We start from the raw sequence: 23163 nt of genomic DNA, 5'->3' as shown, positions 1-23163 counted from the left end.
CATTTTGATGAGAACAATTTTTACAATGGACATCTGAGATCATATATGTTGCTGTAAGCATGAGCATGATAAAAGTTCTGATCCAAAAGGCAAGTACATGACTAAAAGTGGGACACCTTTCACCCTGTAAGGAATGTAAGGACATTGACTTCTGAAACTACTAGTCAAGTTTACAGCATTTATTTATTGTTTCTTAGAGTCTTATTTATTTAAGTAATCTCTACTCCCCACGTGGTGCTGGAATTCATGACCCCAAGATCAAGAGTCACACGCTCTTCTGACTGAGCCATCCAGATGCACCTTATTTTATTTAATACATACCTGTGACATTTTGGGGGGCCTTTCAACATGTAATGCCGTCCTGCTTCTAGTTACTTTTGCAATAACAATATCTTTGTTTTTAATGTTTATTTAATTCTGAGCAGGGAGGGGAAAGGGAGGGAGGGAGACACAGAATCCCAAGCAGGCTCCAGACTCTGGGCTGTCAGCACAGATCATGACCTGAGCCAAAGTCAGAGGCTTAACAGACTGAGCCACCCAGGAGCCCATCCAATAAGGATATCTTAATTCCAGTTTTCTCTTATACTGAATCTATTACAGGCATACCTTGGAGATATTGCTGGTTTAGTTCCAGACCACCCCAATAAAGCAAAAACCACAAAAAAAAAAGAAGTCAAATAATTTTTGTTTGTTTCCCAATGCATGTAAGTTATAATTACACTAGGGGCACCTGGGTGACTCAGTCAGTGCGCATCCAAGTTAGGCTCAGGTCATGCTCTCATAGTTTATGAATTCCAGCCCCTCGTCGGGTGTTGTCAGCACATAGATCACTTCAGATCCTCTGCCCCCCCTCAAAAATAAACATTTTTTAAAAAGTTGTACTTACACTATAGTCTATGAAGTGTGCAATAGCATGTCTAAAAAAATGTAAACATCTTAATTAAAAAATACTTTAGTGCTAAAAGATGCTAACCATCACCTGAACTTCAGCAAATCATATCACTGATTATAGATTACCATAACAAATATTAATGATAATGAAAAAGCTTGGCATATTGCGAGAATTACCAAAATGTGACATAGAGACACAAAGTGAGCAAAAGATGTTGGAAAAATGGCACCAATAGTTATGCTTGATGCAGTATTAACATAAACCTTCAATATGTACAAAATGTAATGTTTGCAAAGTACAATAAAGTGAAGCACAATAAAATGAGGTAAGCCTGTATTCATAACTTCACCTAAACAAAAGGAGACCTCAAAAACTACATTGAAGTTGAGATTACGTTTCTTAAAAATAGGTTTCCTTACTTGTTAAAAACTGTGTTGATTTATTTTTCACTATTATTTCTCAGAAATAAGATGGGTTTGTTATTTGGGCAAAAATGCTTGTGTGTGTGTAAGTGTATTTATAGTGATTTTTATTTTTTTTTACTTTTTTGGGGAAGGCATTCATCATCAACTATATGATGAACTTGCAATTACCAAAAGCATGCATATGGAGAATATTGTTTCCCAAACATATCAGACGCTTTCACATTTCTGTTTTTGCCCTTCTTATTACTGAAACATACATTCTCCTTATCACTCTCCCATAACTAGATTCTAACTACCATCCTTCTATTGATGTACTTTCTTTGTCCTTCATGCTTTGATAACACGTTGATTTATATGTTTTTGGTACTTATGCTTTATTTCTATTATTGCTATTTGGGTACATTTACCTACCTCCCATAGAATAGGTACAAAATATATAAGTAACTGTTGAATAAATTATATCACCGGATACATGTTATAAAAATATTCAACTCAGGGTGCCTGTGTGGCTCAGTCAATTAAGTGTCCAACTCTTTATTTCAGCTCAGGTGATGATCTCACAGTTTGTCGGTTTGAGCTCTGCATCATGGTCTGTGCTGACAGTGCAGAGCCTACTTAGGATTCTATCTCCTCTGTCTTTTCCCCTCCCCACCTTGTGCTCTTTCTCTCTCAAAATAAATAAATAAACTTAAAAGAAATATTCAAGTCTTGTTGATTTTCTTATTATTCAACTAATTTTTAATATGTCTTTCCTAAAAGGAACCATGGTTATCCAGCAAGTGAGCTTTTCATTAAAAGAGAAGTTAAAACATAGGCAAAAAATCATTAGAAAAAACAGTGACAAAGGATTATGGAATCTAGAGACAGATGATTCTTATAACTGGCTGCTCAAAAGAATCATATTTAAATCATTTTTGATCAATATTTTAAGAATATGAATTCCTTAATGGTATCCACATGAATAATTCTCCACACATCCTTCTTCCCAAACCGTAAATTGTACAAGGAATGTGAAAATAAAACAAAAGCAAAAACACATGTGTGATCAACCATGTCAACATTTCTATCTAAGAGACAGAAAATAGAATGAACTTTAAATTACCTGTAAACAGAGATTCCCAAAGGAGAAGTGGTAAAAATGAAAATGTAATAAGCGATATTAAAAAGGCATATAAACAACCAAGATAATGAGATTGAGATTATGTAACCTGTTTTTGATTCATATTCCATTTCAACCACTATTTCTATGACCACTTTAAGTTTTTATCTTATTTTCATTATTTTTATTATTGAATATTATATATTCCCTCAAAAAGATGACAGAGAAAGAGAACTAATTATATTTCCATTATAATTTATAAGACTTTCCAGAAATAAGAAAAAACATACATATACATATTGAATACATATTGAAAATATACATATTGAAAAGCCACACTATGTATGCAAGCAGAAGTAATTAATTCAAAGACATATCTAGTAAAACAATTAGTATTTAAAGATAAAGAAAAGTATCCTTATGATCTCCAGGAAAAACAGATCAAGTGACTTATAATTACTTATAATAGTAAGAAATTTCACAGGCTATAGACTTCTGAAGAACAATGTACAGAGCAGGGAAACAATGGAGAGGCAATTTTAAGAAACCCAAGAAAAGAAAGTGTGAGTCAAGGATTGTATGTCAGGCAAACTTTTCTTCTTCAAGGATCAAGAATATAGATTAATAAACAAACAAGAACCCAGGGAACACTATACACAAAAGCTGTTTCTGAAGAATATATTATATGGGCTTCATCTTATTGAAATACAGCTGAAAACAGGTTCAGCAAGAGAGCTGTTGATGAGCATTAATATATCTAATTCCAGAAATAAGCCTAAAATAAGAGTGAATATATAAGCAGAAGCACAATATGTAAATGTTATCTGTTCTGGCAAAGCGAAAGTATTCAAGTATAAAGTGAAAGAAGAATGGAGATAGAAAAATGAAAACGGAATGAGATAATTAAATGTTGTGTACTAACAGATGTGAATTATAGGATACAACCTAAAAATGAAAACCGGAACGTAAAATACTAAATAAAGGGGAAAAAGAAAAAAGCAGAGGTGGAGATTTAGGAATTATGAAGTACAAATACAAAGGTAATCAATGGAACAAACATGCTAACTTTCCTAAATACCAAACTAAATGTTAAAAAAGAGAAAAAAAAATGACACAATAAATTGAGAAACACAGTAAATAAAATATAGTACAGAGTAACTATCCCCCCCAAAATGACAGTTAAACTCAAGCATTTCAGTTATATCATTGATGTGAATAGTTTTGATTTTTAAACTTTTTTTTAAATGTTTATTTTTTACAGAGAAAGACAGAGCATGAACGGGGGAGGGGCAGAGAGAGGGAGACAGAATCCAAAGCAGGCTCCAGGCTGAGCTGTCAGCACAGAGCTCTCACGTGGGGTTCGAACTCACAGACTGTGAGATCATGACCTGAGCCGAAGTCGGAGGCTCAACCGACTAGGCCATCCAGGCACCCCTTGAGTCTATATTTCGATTTGGGGAAGAACTGACAGTTTTAAAATGTGGAGCCTGCCAGTCCATAAACATGGTGTATTTTTCTTTTATTAATTTAAATTTTGTCTTCTTTAATTTCAGACAATAATAGTTTATAGTTTTCTGTGGAGAGGTATATTGCATCATATGTTAGATCTTTTTGTTCTATTTATTCCTGGTATGTAGACATATAATTGATTTTGTTTATTGAATATGCTATTCAGCAATATTCTTAAATACATTTATCAACTACAATCATGTTATCTGTAATTGCAGGAAGTTTTATTTCTTTTCTTCTAAGCATTCATTCATTCATTCATTCGCTCATATATACCTTATTCACTGCCTATAATCCCCACCATAATATTATAAAAATGCTAACAGCTCACATCTTTGTCATCTTGCTGAACTTAGCTAGTATTTGTTCTTGGTTTTCTTTCCAGTTATCATTTTTATAACTGATAAACTTATTCTATATTCCTGGCTACCCATTTTTATCATAAAAAGATTATTTTGAAATTTTAAATTGTTTATTTTTTAAATATTTTCCCACATACTCCAATAATATGGTATATTAAATTGAGTTTCAGATATTAAAATAATCTTGTTTTCCTTAAAAAATCTTACTTGGCCTAAATGTCTTCTATTTTTTAAAAATATAATATTCTGTTGTTGGTTTGGTACTATTTCATTTAGGATTTTTACATATATATATATATATATATACACACACATAACAGAGTGGCATTTTTTCAATTGATATAATATCTTTTTAGGTATAATGTTATGTTGGTCTCATAATAGTAATTGGGAGGCATTACTTCCTTCTCTTTTCTCTGGGAGAATTTTATTAAGATATGTGCTATATCTTTTATAAGTACTAGGTAGAATTTAATGATAAAGCCATGTGAATCTGGAGTTCATTTTATTGGAATGCTTTTAATTACATATTCATATATTTTAATTAAAAAGACTAGCCTTAATTTCAATTGTCTTTTGTTAGTTTTGTCTTTTTCCCTGGAATGTGTCCATTTCAAGTATATTTTTAAATGTATTGCAATATCTGTAATATTCTTTCCTGGTATTTAATATTTGTAGGATTTGCATTGATATCCCTATCTGGTTCCTGATACTGGTATTTTACACTTATCTTTCTCCCTTTTCTTTCTTGGCTCTTCTTTGAAAATTTTATTAATTGTTCAAAGAACCAACATTCTGCTTTGCTGATCTTCCTCTTACATATTTGCTTTCAATACTATTACTCCTGCTGTTATTTTTTTATTTCATTCTCTTTTTATTATTCTTTTTTCTAATTTGAACATATTTCTTTGATAATTGATTTTTAGTCTTTCTTCTGTCCTAATATATGCACTTAGCATAAATTTCCCTTGATGTATAGTTTAGCTTTATCCAATAACTTTTTGTGTCACATTTTCATTATTATTCAGTTCACTATTTTTTTCTAGTTTCCTTTAAGAGTTTTTTTTTTTTTTTAAACCCTTGGGTAATTTAGAAATATATTACTTGTTTTTATATGTCACTTAGGTCATTCTGTTTTTTTTTTTTTGTTTGTTTGTTTGTTTTTAACGTTTATTTATTTTTGAGACAGAGAAAGACAGAGCATGAACGGGGGAGGGGCAGAGAGAGAGGGAGACACAGAATGGGAAGCAGGCTCCAGGTTCTGAGCCATCAGCCCAGAGCCTGATGCGGGGCTGGAACTCACGGACCGCGAGATCATGACCGGGCTGAAGTCGGACACCCAACCGACTGAGCCACCCAGGCGCCCTGGTCATTCTGTTTTAAAGTGCTGTTCAGATCTTCTATATCTTTTCTGATTTTGTTTGTTTCTGTTTCTTTGTTCTATCACGTAAAAGAGAAAGTGTTTAAAAATATTCCACTATTGTTGATCCATCTATTTCTATTTGTCAAACTTTGGCTTTCTACACTTAATATACTATTGGATACATACTAATTTAAAGTTATCACATCATTTTATTTAATGACCATTTAGTGAAGGTCCTTATTCATCCCTGGAAACATCTTACTTGAAATCTACTTTCTGATATCAGTAGATTTCTTTGCTTGGTGTTGATATGGTGTACATATAATTTATTCTTTCATCATTTCATTCTTTCATTTTCAAGCTTTCAATATTACTATACTTAAATATCTCTCTTGTAGGCAATATACAGTTGTGTTTGCATTTGTTTTTCCAGAATGACAGTCTTTTATTTTTTCCCATTCAATTTGATATATCTTAACATATTTAGGTTTGGATCAATTATCTTTCTGTTGTACTATTTGTCCCTTCTACTATATATTTACTTTTCTTCTTTTTATTTAAATTGTTTTAGGGGTCCCAGGCTGGCTCGGTCAGTAGAGCATGCAACTCTTGATCTCATGGCTGTGAGTTCAAGCTCTTCATTGGGGGATAGAGTTTACTTCATAAATAAAAAATTTAATTCTTTTAAAGTATTTTTTATTATTCCATATTTCTCACTTTATTATTTTAGAGATAACATAGATCTTAAAAAGTGAATCTTTGATGTGTTAAACCCCATTAAAAATTAATACTATTTTTAAATCCCACTGTGAAAATTTTAGAACATTTTCCTGTACTTACTCCAAAATAACTATTTTGATTTATTTTTTAATTATTTTTTTTGGGGGGGGAGAATTCTTCCGAGTTTTTTTATTGTTTCCCATTGTTTTTATCTTGGTGTTTTGATGTATATCTTGAACTTGCTCTTCTAAGCCTTAATAAACTAACATACTCTCCCTTTACAACAGCTACTGAAATTTTTTAGTTGGAAAATTTTGTTTTTCTAACCCCAAAATCCTTCGGAAGTGCTGTTTTTCAAATTTTCTTCAAACTGTCTCTCATGTACTCTTTCAGGATAATGCATACTATGACTAATTTCCTTCTTCCCAACTCAGGGAGGTTGTTACTATTTTGTTGGTTCTTTAGGGCTCCGATGAGTGTTCTTGGGAACTCCAGGTGGCAGCCTACCTACAAGTGGAGGGAATGTGTGGGCACTCTCTTCCTAAAGTCAATGATAGAGAGCAGGTGGGCTGCTGTTTTCCTACCTTAGAAGTCCTATACGCTCCCAGCTCAGAAAAAATTGGAGGACTCAGCTCATTGGTTCAGATCCTTTTTGGTAGCGTGGGTTGTTACCCTCATCTCAGCCAGCCAAATTCTTCCCAGGACCTTGATTCCACAGCTCAGATAACTGCTTTTTGTTCACACGGCCCAGAGGTGAGCAATACTCACACCAATTATTTCTGCCTAGACTTCCACAGACTAAGACCTCAGGAACCATTTTACTCAGGAGAAACAAATAGACCGACATTGTTAGTCTACGTGAAGGGCAATGTTCCAGTCATCATCTCCCTAAACTCCTCCACAGTTAATTGCACAAGAAAGTCTTGAACAATTCAAATTCTGCACCTTTTTTTTTTTGCATACTGTTATTTGTTGGGTACTACAATTTACCTTCCCTGATGGGGAATGTCCCAAGAACCCCTCAATTCATAGAGATACTAAATATTATGTTAACAAAGTCAATATAATACTATTCAGAGTACTGGAACTATAATTTACTAAGTAATTAGATGCCTGAAAATATGCTATTCTTTGTAAGCTTAACCCTAGAGAATTTTCTCTATTGTATGTAAATTCTTCTTAAAAACAATAAAAGAGTTTTAAAGTAAAGTAATTTTCTAGATAGTTAAGTTGCTACTTAACCAACTTAAAGTGTCATAGTTCTTATCTTATGGTACATCTTAAAGGTCAAGACCAGAAGGCACACATTGAATTTTCAAAATGCTCACTTAGCCATACTTTATGGGCTGTAGCTCATTCTAATTCTCAAGTTACATAGTAGTTACTTCATGGTATTCTTCCTTGTGCTTTAGGAAAATGAATACTATATTTAGGTAGCTCAGTGATAACTGATGCCACCAGAGACACAGATTATAGGGAACATAAGATTCTGCTGCTTTTATGTACTTGTACATTTATCATAAAATAGATTTAGTTACTTGCAAAAGTCTTAAAATATGTCTTGATGTAGCATATTGTATTTCAACAAAAGTAAAAGTAGAATCAGGTGCTGATTCTGTTCTTTGACATAGAGTTATATTTCTGGTTTTATTTTCCTCAATCTCTAGGCCCATATCTAATATTCAGAAGTATAACTCTTATCAGCAGCATTCTGAAATATAGCTTTGAATAATTATCTGGTTACTTGGATTCTTTTCAGGATTTCCAGAAAGTATAAGACAGATATAAGTGATATTTTGATTATTATACTGTTTGTTTTCTAAATCAGCAGTTGATTTAAGTTGTGATATGTTCACTGTAGTTATTCCTTCTTTACTTGAAGAATCTGTAATTTATATGACTATGTAAAAGAAAACAGAGTAGTTGTAATATATAGTAAATCAAAATAACAGAAAAGTCTATTCAAAATTTATCTTGAAAACAATTACTGGACCATTTCAATTTAATTATAGAATGCAAAAAAATTATTTGAACATGAATTATGTACAAAGGCTTATACAAGTAAGATTGGGTGATAAAACAGCATAATTCTACTCTCAAATAGTTTAATATTAAGTAAGGGGTCACTCGTGTCAAATTTGTATATATAATAGGTAGAAAGATAAAAGTCCTAAATAAATTGATATGTGGTCAAGAAAATGGTTCCATGCTCAAATAAGTTTGGAAACATGATTAGTTTTGGCAATTCAAAACGATTTTGGTATATTAAAGTCTCTTAAAGTAAGGAAAAAATGTATGCCTTATTTAACACTGACCTTCATTAACCATAGAAGCCTTGTCATGACTTATTTTTTGTTTCAAAGTACTAATGTCCCTTGGAAAACTACACTTTTGTGCAATACTTATCTAGGTAATTAGTATACCTAGGGGAAGTAATTAAGTCTAATGAATCCTGATTGTGGCGACTACAACTATATCATATAAGCACTGGTTTTGAGCATAGAATAGTGAGAAGAATATTGTGATAGGTGAATCTATAAATGATAACAATATATAAATATAAAAATATTTCAAGACTTAATAACCACATAAGCAAGCATTTGAAGAAACATGTATTTTTTTTAATTTAATTTTTTGTTTATTTACTTATTGAGAGAGAGACAGAGAGAAAGAGACACAGAGAGAGAGCACAATTAGGGGAGGGGTAGAGAGAGAAGAGAGAAAGAATCCCAAGCAGGCTCTGAACTGTCAGTGTGGAGCCCCGTGTGGGGCTTGAACTCACAAACTCTGAGATCATGACCTGAGCCGAAACCAAGAGTAGGACACTTAACCAACTGAGCCACACAGGTGCCCCTTGAAGAAACATTTTTGAAATAAAGCATAAATATGTGTTTCTAGCTTTTTTGAAAAGTAATATACTCATCAAGCAGTACAATTATTGATATGTGTGTATAAAGCATTAAAAACACACATAGATATGACATTTTTGACATCAAAGAGGAAACAATAGTTTCAAAATAATATTGCAACATGGGAAATAGCTGAATTATTACACTTTTAATAAAATTATGGCAAATGAAAATTACAAAGTTGAAATTGATCATATATTTATTCAACACATCCATTGAGTTTCTACATATCAGGTAACTTTTGAGGTGGTGGAGATATCTAAGTGAGTCAAAATAAAAGTAATAAAAGTGCTTTCCTGCATGGAGATGAGAATTCAATTCACTTTTTAATAAAAAAAATTATAGAAACAAATATCAATTATAAAACATAACACAAAAAGTACAACTTATGATAACTGTGTTTAAAAGGAGGAGAGTTTTGAATTGATTTTGAAAGATAAGCAGGAGTTGACAAGGTTAAAGTTACAAAATGAGGCATACCAGGTAGAGTGCACAGAGGCCCAGTGGAGGGTGAAACAGGTGTGCTCAAGGAAGGAGTAAAAGCCAGTGGGGCTGGGGCAACCGAGAATAGCAGGAAACATGGAGTCTCTGCACACACAATGCCCAGATTTAGTTGTTGATAAGAAAATAATTCTATTTTGTAAGTGGAAATGCCAATATATTAATAGGTTTTTGATAAACTAGAATGCTACTTCTACTTAAACAACTATGACACAAATGCTTTTTGTAATGGATAATATCTGATAACATGAAAGTTCAGTTTAGCTCAAAACTATTTATTGAATCAGGTTCTAAAGGTAGGAAAATGAATATGATAGAATTCTTGTTGAAGGAGACAGATACATATATATCTGTATGTACCTAAAACCTTTAAAAGGTGTTTTGAATGAGATGAAGCTTGAGCTGACACATGATGAATAAAATACCAAAAATATCTGAAATAAGGAGGGTAATCAAGATAGGAATAACTGCATAAGCAGATGTGTGAAGCATGAAAAAATACTGTTGCAGAGCACCATTAGTAGTTTAGTGTTACTAAAATGTAAAATGTGAGACAGGAAGAAAAGAGAGAAGAAGCCAGGGAGGATAAACAAAACAAAACAACATGTATTATGTCACAGGCTCTGTAAAAGCCATTCTAAGGGACTAGGATTTCATAGGTCAAAGATTGGCAAACTATGGCCAAGAAGCTAAATTTGGCTTATTGCCATTATTAGATAAATAAAGTTTTATTGGAACAAGGCCAAAACCCTTCACTTAATATTATCTACGGCTGTTTTCACACTTCAGTGAGAGTTGAGTAGTTTGCAACAGAAATTGTATGGTCCACAAAGGCAAAAATTATTATATAATATTTTACAGAAAAAAAAGACTCTTCTATAGATAATGTATCATATACAGTTTTCAAGAAAGAAACTGTCACTTTTAGATTTTATTTTAACCAAAATATAGGTACAACTTTTTTTGTATCTAATATATATTGGGCACCAGACTAGGTTATTTAAAATTTTTTTTTAACGTTTATTTATTTTTGAGACAGAGAGAGACAGAGCACGAACAGGGGAGGGGCAGAGAGAGAGGGAGACACAGAATCTGAAACAGGCTCCAGGCTCTGAGCTGTCAGCACAGAGCCTGACACGGGGCTCGAACTCACGGACCGTGAGATCATGACCTGAGTCGAAGTCAGGGGCTTAACCAACCGAGCCACCCAAGCGCCCCCAAACTAGGTTATTTAAAGATATTAATCATACCTCAAAAAATTACCCTCATAGGTAGAGTAATATCTCCCATTTTACTGATGCAGATACTGATGTGTAGGAGGGTTATGTTACTTGCCAAGGCACAATAATTTTGATATTTTGGAAGCATTTTTGAACCCTATTCTGTCTGACTCAATGACCTATACTTTTTATCAGTCTGACAGTGGATTGGAAAAATAAGGACAAGTATGGTTATGAGGAAATTCCTGTAGGAATCCCATTAAATGATGATTTGGAACTGAATGAGGTAGAAGAATGAGAAACTTCAAGAGCTTTGTATGAAAAAGATACAGATCTTCTAGACTGAATTATTAATCATTGATAGATTAGGTGGAGTAAGGGAAAAAGGAAGTGGTAATAACTTCCGTTTTTTGGGTCTGGTTGTTTGGTAGGATGACAGATTTATAGAAACAGGGAATTCAGGACAGACATTCATATCCATAGGTGGGGTAGGAATTATAAGTAATGTTTTGTACACTGTGTATATTTTCAAGCACCTGAAATAAATATAATTGATGAAGGACACCAGGCTGTTGACTACAAAAGGTTAAAACTTAGAAGAGACACAGAGCACGTGCTAGACATTCATTTGGTTTTAGCAATGAGTACATAAATAAAGAAGTTTCTTTTAAATCATTTCATCAACTATTATTAAATATATATTCTACACATCTTATAAAAGTCCTTTGGATTTAGAAAGGGGTACAGTATTGTAGTCCTTAAAACCATGTTAGAAAGAGACTGCCTGTGATCAAATCTTGCCTCTACCAATTTCTATAACCTTAAGGAAACTTGACTTCCCCATACTTCAGTTTCATCTTCTGTAAAATGACAACACTTATAGAAATGTCGTAAGTATGAAATGAGTTAACACATGTAAAAGTTTTAAACTAATGCTTGACATGGTTAGCAGCATATAAGTGTTAGCATCTTTTATATTTATATGTCTATTTTATTTTTTTATATAATTTATTGTCAAATTTGTTTCCATAGAACACCCAGTGCTCATCCCAACAGGTGCCCTCCTCAATGCCCATCACCACTTTCGCCTCTCCCCCACACCCCATCAACCCTCAGTTTGTTATCAGTATTTAAGAGTCTCTTATGGCTTGCCTCTTTCCCTCTCTGTAACTTTTTCTCCCCTTCCCCTCCCCCCCCACCAGTCTTCTGTTAAGTTTCTCAGGATCCACATATGAGGGAAAACATATCGTTACTGTCTTTCTCTGCCTGACTTATTTCACTTAGCATAATACTCTCCAGTTCCATTCACGTTGCTACAAATTGCCAGATTTCTGTTAAGTTTCTCAGGATCCACATATGAGTGGAAATATATGATTATTGTCTTTCTTTGCCTGACTTATTTCACTTAGCATAATATTCTCCAGTTCCATCCATGTTGCTACAAATGGCCAGATTTCATTCTTTCTCATTTCCAAGTAGTATTCCACTATATATATAAATCACGTCTTCTTTATCCATTCTTCAGTTGATGGGCATTTAGGGTCTTTCCATAATTTGGCTATTGTTGAAAGTGCTGCTATAAACATTGGGGTACAAGTGCCCCTATGCATCAGCACTCCTGTGTCCCTTGGGTAAATTCTTAGCAGTGCTATTGCTAGGTCATAGGGTAGATCTATTTTTAAATTTTTTGAGGAAACTCCACACAGTCTTCCAGAGCAGCTGCACCAGTTTGCATTCCCAACAACAGTGCAAGAGGGTTCCCATTTCTCCACATCCTCTCCAGCATTTATAATCTCTTGATTTGTTCATTTTAGCCAGTGAAGAAATGGGCAGAAGACATGAATAAACACTTATCTGTCTATTTAAAAACAATTTCCGTACCACTTAGTGTATTCAAATAAGCTTTTGCTGGATAATTTAGAATAAACATTAGTTTATTCTAAAATGGAAAAAGATGAATGTGAACTAGAAAAAGAGGATGATGACTTGAATTCAACATTTTCTGCAAATGTGCATATCTCATCTATTTTCACCTCTCTTTAAAAAAAAATCCATTCTTAAAAGAAAGACAAATGAGAAAAAAAAAATCCTTTCTTTTAGAGGCCCAGTAGCTAACAACACTCAGTTTTTGATTTTGACTCAGGTCATGATCTCACAGTTTTTGAGTTTGCACTGATAGCACAGAGCCTGCTTGGGATTATCTTTCTCCCTCTCTCTCTCTTCCACTTCCCTGCTCATGCTCTCTCTCTCTCAAAATAAATAAATAAGTGAAGTTTAAAAAAGAAGAAAAACCAGCCATGATTCTGGAACATTGTATAATGTTAGAGAGAAGAAAGTGCTACAAAGAAAGAAAGAGACACAATCATTGTGATAAAAGAAATGTTCTAGAGTCCATACAGATGTAAATAAATGATTGAATAAGTAAATGGAGGATAAGAGACAAATCTAAAGAGAATTCCAAATAAATTATGTAGATATTCTGTAATTAAGGAGGTGGCGACAAACTCTCCACATTTTGAATGTGTAGTGTGCAAAGTGACTTTATCCAAAGAGTATAAAAAGGGAGAGAAATGGAAAATAACAGCAACAAAAAGAACAACCTATAGTGGAAAACCTGAAAGCACTACCTCAGTATGGTGATCAAAGTTAAGGCCAACAGTAACTCATGTTGAGGAATGAGTTTTATGTCATCGCTCTCCCTAAACCATAAAAACACACTAATCATGCAACAACAACAAAAAATCAGACAAATCTAAGTCATTCTACAAAAGACTTGACCAGTTCTCATAAAAACAGTCAAAATCATCAAAAATAAGGAGAGTCTGAGAAACTATCACAGCCCAGAAGAGCTTAAGGAGATGTAATGAATAATGTAAAAAGTATTCCATATGAAATCCTGGAACAGAAAAAAAAAATTCATTAAAAAACAAAACAATTAGGGAACTTGAATAAAATATGGAATTTAATTAACAATAATGTACCCATATTGGTTCATTCATTGTGACAAATTCACCTTACCAAATGTAAGATATCAACAATAGAAGAAACTGGGTGTGGGGCATAAAGAACTCTCTATATTATCTTTGTAATTTTTCTCAAATATAAAATTATTCTAAAATAAATAGTTTATAAAACAAAAGAATCACCATATTATGTAACATTGTAATCATGAAGATGTTCATTTTAGTCTAACATTCTAGTAACTTTACAGTGTCTTTACATGAGAGCACTTGCTCTTATGATAGTTTCTTCACGGATGAGGCTGATCTGTTTTTCTTAAAAAGTAAAAATAGCGATTCAGCAATAACCATCATTGCCATTGTTTCACTGAATGTTTTTTTTTTTATTTTATGCACAAAAGTCATTTATATTTTCATACTTTTTTAAATTTCTGGAATAAACTTATTGGGCTTTTACTACATAATTTCTATGCTCATAGATCACTGTTGTAGTAGCCACTGAAAACTAGGAAATTCTAAATTGTGTTACTTATTGAAAATTCTAAAGTGTGTTACTTATTAGCAATTTATAAATAAATAAATAAATAAGCTCAATTAAGAGTAATTTTTTTAAATTTTCTTCTTTATTTTTTAAGTAGTTATTTGTTTATTTTGAGACAGAAAGAAAGGGAAATAGAACACTTGGGTGCATTGGGCATGTGAGCAGGGGAGGGCAGAGAGGGAGAGAGAGAGAGAGAGAGTGGGGGGGAGAGAGATCGAGAAAGAGAATCCCAAGAAGACTCTGTGATGTCAGCACAGAACCTGACATGGGGTTCAATCCAATAAACTTTCAGATCACAATCTGAGCAGAAATCAAGACTCAGAGTCTTAACTGATGTAGACTACAGGTGACCCTATAATTTGATTCTTTGAAATGATGGAATGCCTGGGGTTCTCCATTCGTTCAGCATTGGAGTCTTGTTTTGTCTTAGGTCATGATATCGAAGTTTGTGGGATCAGTCCCACAGTCTATGTGCTGACAGCGTGGAGCCTGCTTGGGATTCTCTCTCCCCCCACCCCCCCCCCCCCCCGGCCTCATTTCCTGTCAAAATAAATAAATAAACTTTATCTTTTTTAAATAAATGATCAGCTAAGGAGAAAACTGTAAAATTCAAGTACTCACTAAGTACAGTTTTCTATAAATATTCCCAGATATTTAAATTCCTAGAATCACTTTTCAATAAATTATATCTGTTTTCAGTGCATAACTATATCATCATGAAAATACACAATGTCACCAGCTTATTCATATCTTTCTTGGGTCAAATGAATTTAGTGACCCTAGTTTTATATACATTTGGTGACAGAGACAATTTTTTACTTTAACACCACCTACATTTTCAAATGTTAATACCTCTAAAATGCTTTTCATATAACAATTATTTCCTTTCAACATATTGTTTTAGCAATTGCATGATGGAGTTTCCTGATAAAATAACAGTTCCATTTTGTTTTCTTTATAGAGAAGTGTCTTTAAAATTAACTAAATATTCTAGGGCGCCTGGGTGGCGCAGTCGGTTAAGCGTCCGACTTCAGCCAGGTCACGATCTCGCCGTCCCTGAGTTCGAGCCCCGCGTCAGGCTCTGGGCTGATGGCTCGGAGCCTGGAGCCTGTTTCCGATTCTGTGTCTCCCTCACTCTCTGCCCCTCCCCCGTTCATGCTCTGTCTCTCTCTGTCCCAAAAATAAATAAAAAACGTTGAAAAAAAAATTAAAAAAAAATTAACTAAATATTCTATCACACTTTCCCTTAATTATAAAATTAAGGCAAAAATTAAAAAATGATTATTGTTTTTGTGATACTACAATCAATAAAATATAAAAGTATTCTGTATGGAAAAGCATAGATCTTTTCATTTCAGTTAGATATTCATTAAAATTAAGTTGTATAAACAGCATGTAAGGAATAAGAATACAAAAATATATACAAAATCCTTGATACAGTGTTGAAGAAAATTTCTAAAGAGGGAACTACTATTGTGAGCACAAAAACAAAATCAAATCAACATTACCTTTTCTGAGTCAAATGCAAGAAGTTATTAGGGACATAAAATTAGTGAAAAAGTAGATCACTTTTTGATCAAGAAAATGATATTCAAGCTTCTCATCACTAAGTTTTGGAAATATGTAACAAATCATTTATTGGTTTGTTCCCAATGATTCCCTTACAAAATCTCTTGCAAAATCACTCTAAGCAGTTTTTTTTTCAAATATAGTATTTCCTAAGAAATATCATTTTAAGACTGACTGAGAGAACTAAAATTTAAGGTAAATTTTATTATGTAAAATATCGTTCCTTAGAGAGAGAGAAAGATGGCAGTGGAGTAGGAGGATGATGAACTAGGTTTATCTTGTCCAATTAACACAACTAGATAATAACAAATCATCCTAGATACACTAAAATTTGACCTGAAGACTGACAGAACAAATGCTATAACTAAAAGGAGAGAAGAGGTCACATTGAAGAAGTTAGAAAGTGTGGAGGTGTGGTTTATGGGAGAAGCAAATCACAAGTGCTACAGAGGGGAGAGGGCTGTGGTCACAGAGACAGGCAAGCAAGAGAGGAATACACAGGGAACACATAAAGAGAATATGTCCCCAAAGCCATTGGTTTGGAAAATGAGAGGTGTTGAATTTAGTGAGTTGTTGCAACCTGCAGGGTTTAAAACCTGAAGTTAAAAAAAAAAATGTTTTTTAATGTTTATTTACTTTTGAGACAGAGCGAGACAGAGCAAGACAGAGCATAAACGGGGGAGGGTCAGAGAGAGAGGGGAAAGACAGAATCTGAAACAGGCTCCAGGCTCTGAGCTGTCAGAACAGAGCCTGACACAGGGCTCAAACTCACAGAGGGAAGATCATGACCTGAGCCAAAGTTGGACACTTAACCTACTAAGCCACCCAGGCACTCCTAAAAGCCTGGAGTTTTAAAGGTCTGAAGGCATGGCTGAGATAGAGCCCAGACGGCACTGCACTGCTTCTGGAAAGAAGGCAGGCAAATAGCTCAAGGGCAGAGAGCATGGGAACAGCAATCTGAAGAATGACTGGGGAACACAAGAGGGAAATTATTCCTTCTTTTCTGAGCACTTCCATGACAGTCAAAATTCACGGGGATGCCCCTGTGAACAAAGGATCTGAGCTGGCTGGTACCATTTCCCTCCCCTGTCCCTCAGTATAAACACAGAGCCACCTGTGAGAAGCAGAGCAGCACCTACACTCGCTTCCCAACTTTCTTATGCCAAGCCCCTACCAGCTGTCCTCTGGTGGAACTGCCCTTCCTAGTCAAGGTTGCTTCAGCTCCATTTTGGCAGGCCCCTCCCACAGAAGACCAGTAGAAACCCTTGCCCACACCAGGTCTCCTTACCAGAGAGCTCTGCAGGGCCTCACTTCTGGTGGAAGGGCTATCAGGTCTTATTTCACAGGCGGACCAAAGCACACCTAGTCAAAAGTCACCACATTGAGGCCAGGGACCAAACACTGCCCACAGAAAGCTAGGAGAGCTTCTGCAGATGACTGGCCTGAAGGATAGGCCAAAGGATAACAGCAGAGAATATGCAACACACAACAGACACATTCTTCAAAGCACAAGGCCCTGGACACTATATGACCTCTTCTTCATAAAGCTATTATTTTCAGAAGGAGACATAACTGGCTCTTCTAACACAGAGAAGAAGGCAGAGACTTAAAATGCAAAAACAGAGGAATTTATCCCAAGTGAAAGAACAAGATAAGGACACAACTAGAGATCTAAGCAAAAAAGATAAAAAATAATGTGCCTGATGGACAGTTTAAAAAGTAATCATAATTATAATCACTGGGATTGAGAAAAAATAGAAGACATTAGTGAGAACTTTACCACAGAGATAAAAAAGTTAAAAAGTAATCAGAGATGAAAAATACAATAAATGAGATTGGAAACAGGCTTGATGGAATGAACAACAGGTTGGAACAAGTAGAGGAATGAATTAGTGACTTGGAAGACAAAACAATGGAAAGTAATGAAGCTGAACAAAAGAGAGAAAGAAGAATTATGCAACATGAGAATAGACTTAGGGAACTCAGTGACTCTTTCAAACATAATAACATTTGTATTATAGGAGTCTTAGAAAAATAAAGAGAGAAGTGGGATAGAATGTATTTGAGAAAATAATAGCTGAAAACTTTCCTAATATGAACAAGGCAACAGACATACACTTCCAGGAAGCACAGAGAACTTCCGTCAAAATTATTAAAACAGGCCAATGCCAAGACATATTGTAAATAAATTTGCAAACTACAGTGATAAAGAAAAAATCTTAAAAGCAGCAAAACAAAAGAACTCTTCAACTACAAGGGAACACCACAAGTTAGATGGATATTTCTCAACAGAAACTTGGCAAACCAGAAAGGAGTGGCTTGATATACTCAAAGTGCTGAAAAATCTGCGGCCAAGAATACACTATGCAGCAAACCAATGATTCTGAATAGAAGGATGGAGTGTATTTATTTTTTTTTTAATTTTTGTCATTTTATTTATTTTTATTTTTTTCATATTTTTATTTAAATTCTAGTTAGTTAACATATAGTGTAATATTGGGTTTAGAAGAAGAATTTAGTGATTCATCACTTAAATATAAAACTCAGTGCTCAACACAACTGCCTTCTTTAATACCTGATGGAGAATTTAAAGCAACAATCATAAGGATACTAACTGGGCTTGGGACAAGAATGGAAGATTTCAGGGAGACCCTTACCACAGAGATAAAAGTTAAAAAAGAATCAGTCAGAAATAAAAAATTTCCATAACTGAAATTGGAAACAGTCTTATCCAATGAACACAATCATGGAAGTAGAGGAATGAATAAGTGAAATAGGAGATAAAATAATGGAAAATAATGAAGCTGACCAAGATAGAATTATTGAACATGAGAATAGACTTATGGAACTAAGTGACTTCATCAAACGCAATAATATTCATATTATAGGAGTTCCAAAAGAAGAGAGAGAAAGTGGGGCAGAAAATATATTTGAAGAATTAATAGCTGAAAACTTGCCAAATTTAGGGAAGGAAAGAGACATCCAAATCCAGGAGTTCCCTAATCTGGGGAAGGAAACACACACCCAAATCCAGGAGCCACAGAAAACTCCCATTAAAAGAAAAAAGAAAAAAAGAAAAGCAGGCCAATACCAAGACATATTGCAATTTACTTTGTAAAACATATTGATAAAAAAAAATCTTAAAAACAGCAAGACAAAAGAAGTCCTGAATTTATAAGGGAAGACCCATAAGGCTAACAGCAGATTTATCTACAGAAATTTGGCAAGCCAGAAGGGAGTTCAGTGTGCTGAATGGGAAAAATCTGCAGCCAAGAATGCTCTATGCAGAAAGGTTATCATTCAGAATAGAAAGAGAAATGCAGTTTTCCAGACAAACAAAAACTAAAGAAGTTCCTGACCACTAAACCAGGCCTGCAAGAAGTATTAAAAGGGGCTGTTTGAGTAGAAAGGGAGACCAAAAGTGACAAAGACAAGAAAGGTTAAAAAAAAAAAAAAAAAGAAAAATCTCCAACAACATGGATAAACCAAGTATAAACTGGCTTTAAACACATACTATCAAAAATTACTCTGAATGTAAATGGACTAAATGCTCTAACCAAAAAGACATAGGGTGTCAGAATGGATTTAAAAAAACAAGGCCCATCTGTATCTATATGCTGTGTACAAGAGACTCATTTTAGACTTAAAGTCACCTGTAGATTGAAAGTGAAGGGATGGAGAAACATTTATTATGCAAATGGATGTCAAAAGAAAGCTGGAGTACCAATACTTATATTGCATTCTAAAAGGTTTTCATAATCCTCCCCTTCACTACCCCTAAAAAAATAAATATGTGGCATGCTTCAGGGTCCACAGGAGGGTGAAGAGAAGAAGGCATAGAAAGAGGGGTTACTGGAGAGGTAACTATCATCAACTTTGATGACACCAGAATAGAAACTGAGTAAGAAATGAAATACCAATTTAAGGATTATTTTAATTTATCATCCTGAAATATATGTGTTCATTCATACATTTTTTTCATTTATTCTACAAGCATTTGTAAATGCTGTACCTATACACTGAATCAGTCAAGGTCATATAGAAATCAAAGGAAAAATCTTGGTCTGCTCAAGTAAGTAAACAGAACACTCGGTTGAAAATCGAAGACACAAATAATGCAAATGAACTTCCAGAGTGAGAGAAGAGTAGAAGAGAGAGCAAAGTAGAAGAGATATAACCTCAATAGTCATCTCAAAAAACTAAGTTTTGAGAAAAAATATGAGAAAAACATAGTTATTTTTGAATACTGCTAGTCACCTTATATTTTTATAGATGACAGAAAATAAATGGTTCTTGTAGAAAGGAGGACAGAGTTAATTTTGAAACTCTGACATATTCCAAATGTCCCATTATTTTCAAAGTAGTACACACACTAGAAAATTTTAATGAAACAACATAAAAATAATTTTATGAAGAAAGAAACATTCCAAGCTGAATTCATGTTCTACATCTGTGTGTAATATGTGGTCTATTTTGCTTTAAATATGCATGCATACATCCTGAATATCTTTAATATACAATATGGTTACCTCCAATGGAAAGGAATAGACAACATTTGATTTTCATTTTTGTTTTTAGCTTTCCTACAATAAATTTGTATTACTTTAAACTAAAAGATATACCTTTTTAATTCCACTTGTCTAGAATTGTTTTCTGAATATTATAAACATAATTTGTTAAACTTAAAGTAACTATGAACATGATTAATAGATTCTGTTGCTTTTGGCTCTTTCTCCTTGACTTGGCTTTTGAAATTACTTTGCTCATATTATGCTATTTCACTCCTAATTTCTTCACACAGCTATGTCTGATTCTACTATTAAAGCATTTCAGAGTCAGTTGGCAACAAGTAATTTGTGATCCGAACCAAGTCATTGTGAATTTTTTTTGTTCTGTGTTAGAGATACAGTTATTGATAAAAATAGCATATTCCTATTAACTCCCCATTTTATATAATTCATCAAATTTGATTTTTTTAAGAACAAGACATTATAAGAATGCAGGTGGATGTCTAAATATACATTTTTATTATGCAAAAGCTATTTGCAATTATTTTTTATAAATATTGCTACCATATATTTTAGGTACGTATTTTAGATTGGCAGAAAACACTAGCAATAGTAAAAAATCCAGGAATATGAAGTATCATTTTCTATTAATAGCTTCACAGACAAAATCTACAACATTGTATTTCTGTTTCCCATCTTAAACTTATTTGCAATACAATATCAAATGTTAAAATGAATAAAATGTCATAAATTAAATAAATGGAAAATATCCTAAACATTTTAAAATGGCATGTTTATTAATATCATCATAAAACTATTATGCAATTTTGCTATAATTATCATCATAATGATTTTTTATAATATCTTAGATTTTTTTTTCTGATTGAAAACTAGAGACATATGAGTCATTCTTCTGATATTTGCTATCTTCAGCAAAAAATATTTAATTATTGTTGGGATTATACCCAAACCAACAGCATCAATGAAGTATTTATCAATCTTTTTTCAGAATATTTAAGTATTCAAAATCTATCCTTGTATCCTTATATCAAAGCTGTTTGATCTGTTAAGATTCAGCTTAATTCATGAATTGTCCAGAAGATCCAGCTGTTTCCTATACAAGTGTTGAAACATTGGCTTGAAAAGCTTTGCTAAGACTAACAGTAGGCACCATCTGTACAGGAAAGAAGAAATATTCTTGTTCATTTTTGTTGGTATGATAACATCTGGAAATGAGAATGACTCAATAAAGTATATAAGTATGAATTGTACTATAACTTTCCTTTTAAAATAAAGAAATTTCAATACAATGAAACAGTTTATAAATATCAAATAAAGAGGTAGAACATCTTTGAAAAGATACAAGAAGACCTTTTCCTCCAACACACTGAGTGAAAAAGACAACCTTAAGCAGCAGACATATAACTCATATTTTTAAACCCTTTAAACTGTGAATGATTTTTATAGTCTCTAATCTTTATTTAATTTTTTAAATTTTAAGTCACTGCCTGGTTTTATATCAATCAACTATATGTCAACAGAATCAGGCTGTTTGTGTTTTCTGACCTAGATTAGGACAAATAAATCATTATTTAGATTTATTTATAAATAATCTATTTATTATTAGATCATTTATAATTATAAATAAATTGCATTTATTTAGAGGATAATTTTTATTAAGTTTCATTCAGTGCTCACATAAAGTGAATATATATAATATATATACATATATATGTATATGTATATAGAGAGAGAGTAGAATGAATATATATATATATATATATGTATAATTTATATATCATTTCACCTTGATAATGTTTTTACTGGGCAAATGTTCCTACAAAGAATGCTACATGTAAGTGTATTTGTCATTTATTGAGTGTGTAGGATTTGTTAAGCATTAAATGAAGTTCCTTATGTATAGACATTATTATTTCTATTTTGAAGTTGAAGAAATCTGAGACTCAGAGAGTTTAAGAAACATACTTAGATTGAAACAGCTACAAAATGGTGAAGGCATGATTCAAATTTAGATCTCTTTGATTCCAAAAGCCAAATGCACACTTAATCATGCATCTTTGCAATTCTATTAATACCTTCATTGATAGGACTTCAATATATAAAGATGTTGGTCATCAATTAATTTAGCTATTCATTTAACATAGATATCAAACGTTTGAGTAATTCTACTAGAACTTTCACTATCATTGGACTACAGCAACTTTGAGATTTTATTGCTAGAAATGATCATGTATGATATTACCAGTGTGCAGGGTTATAAATAGGGAGTGTAAATAAATAATCCTGAAGTTGTGACGGACATATTGGGAACAGTAGTGAGCTGCTGAAGCACCATTATAAGTGAAATAAGATAAAAACTAGAATAAACATGTATATATAATATAATATAATATAATATAATATAATATAATATAATATACATAGATATAGTTTTCTGATTCCCAGTGACTAAACCCACTCATAACTTTGAGTTCTTTCTTGTCCTATCAACATTTGAGTTCTATCAACAGTTCTACAAGAGTCCCTGTGCTGTCCCAAACAAAGCAAGCATGCTCTATGTACAT

The sequence above is a fragment of the Prionailurus viverrinus genome, chromosome D1 (assembly GCF_022837055.1).
Source record: "Prionailurus viverrinus isolate Anna chromosome D1, UM_Priviv_1.0, whole genome shotgun sequence".
Classification (NCBI taxonomy): Eukaryota; Metazoa; Chordata; class Mammalia; order Carnivora; family Felidae; genus Prionailurus; species Prionailurus viverrinus.
This window is presented reverse-complemented; position numbering follows the sequence as displayed.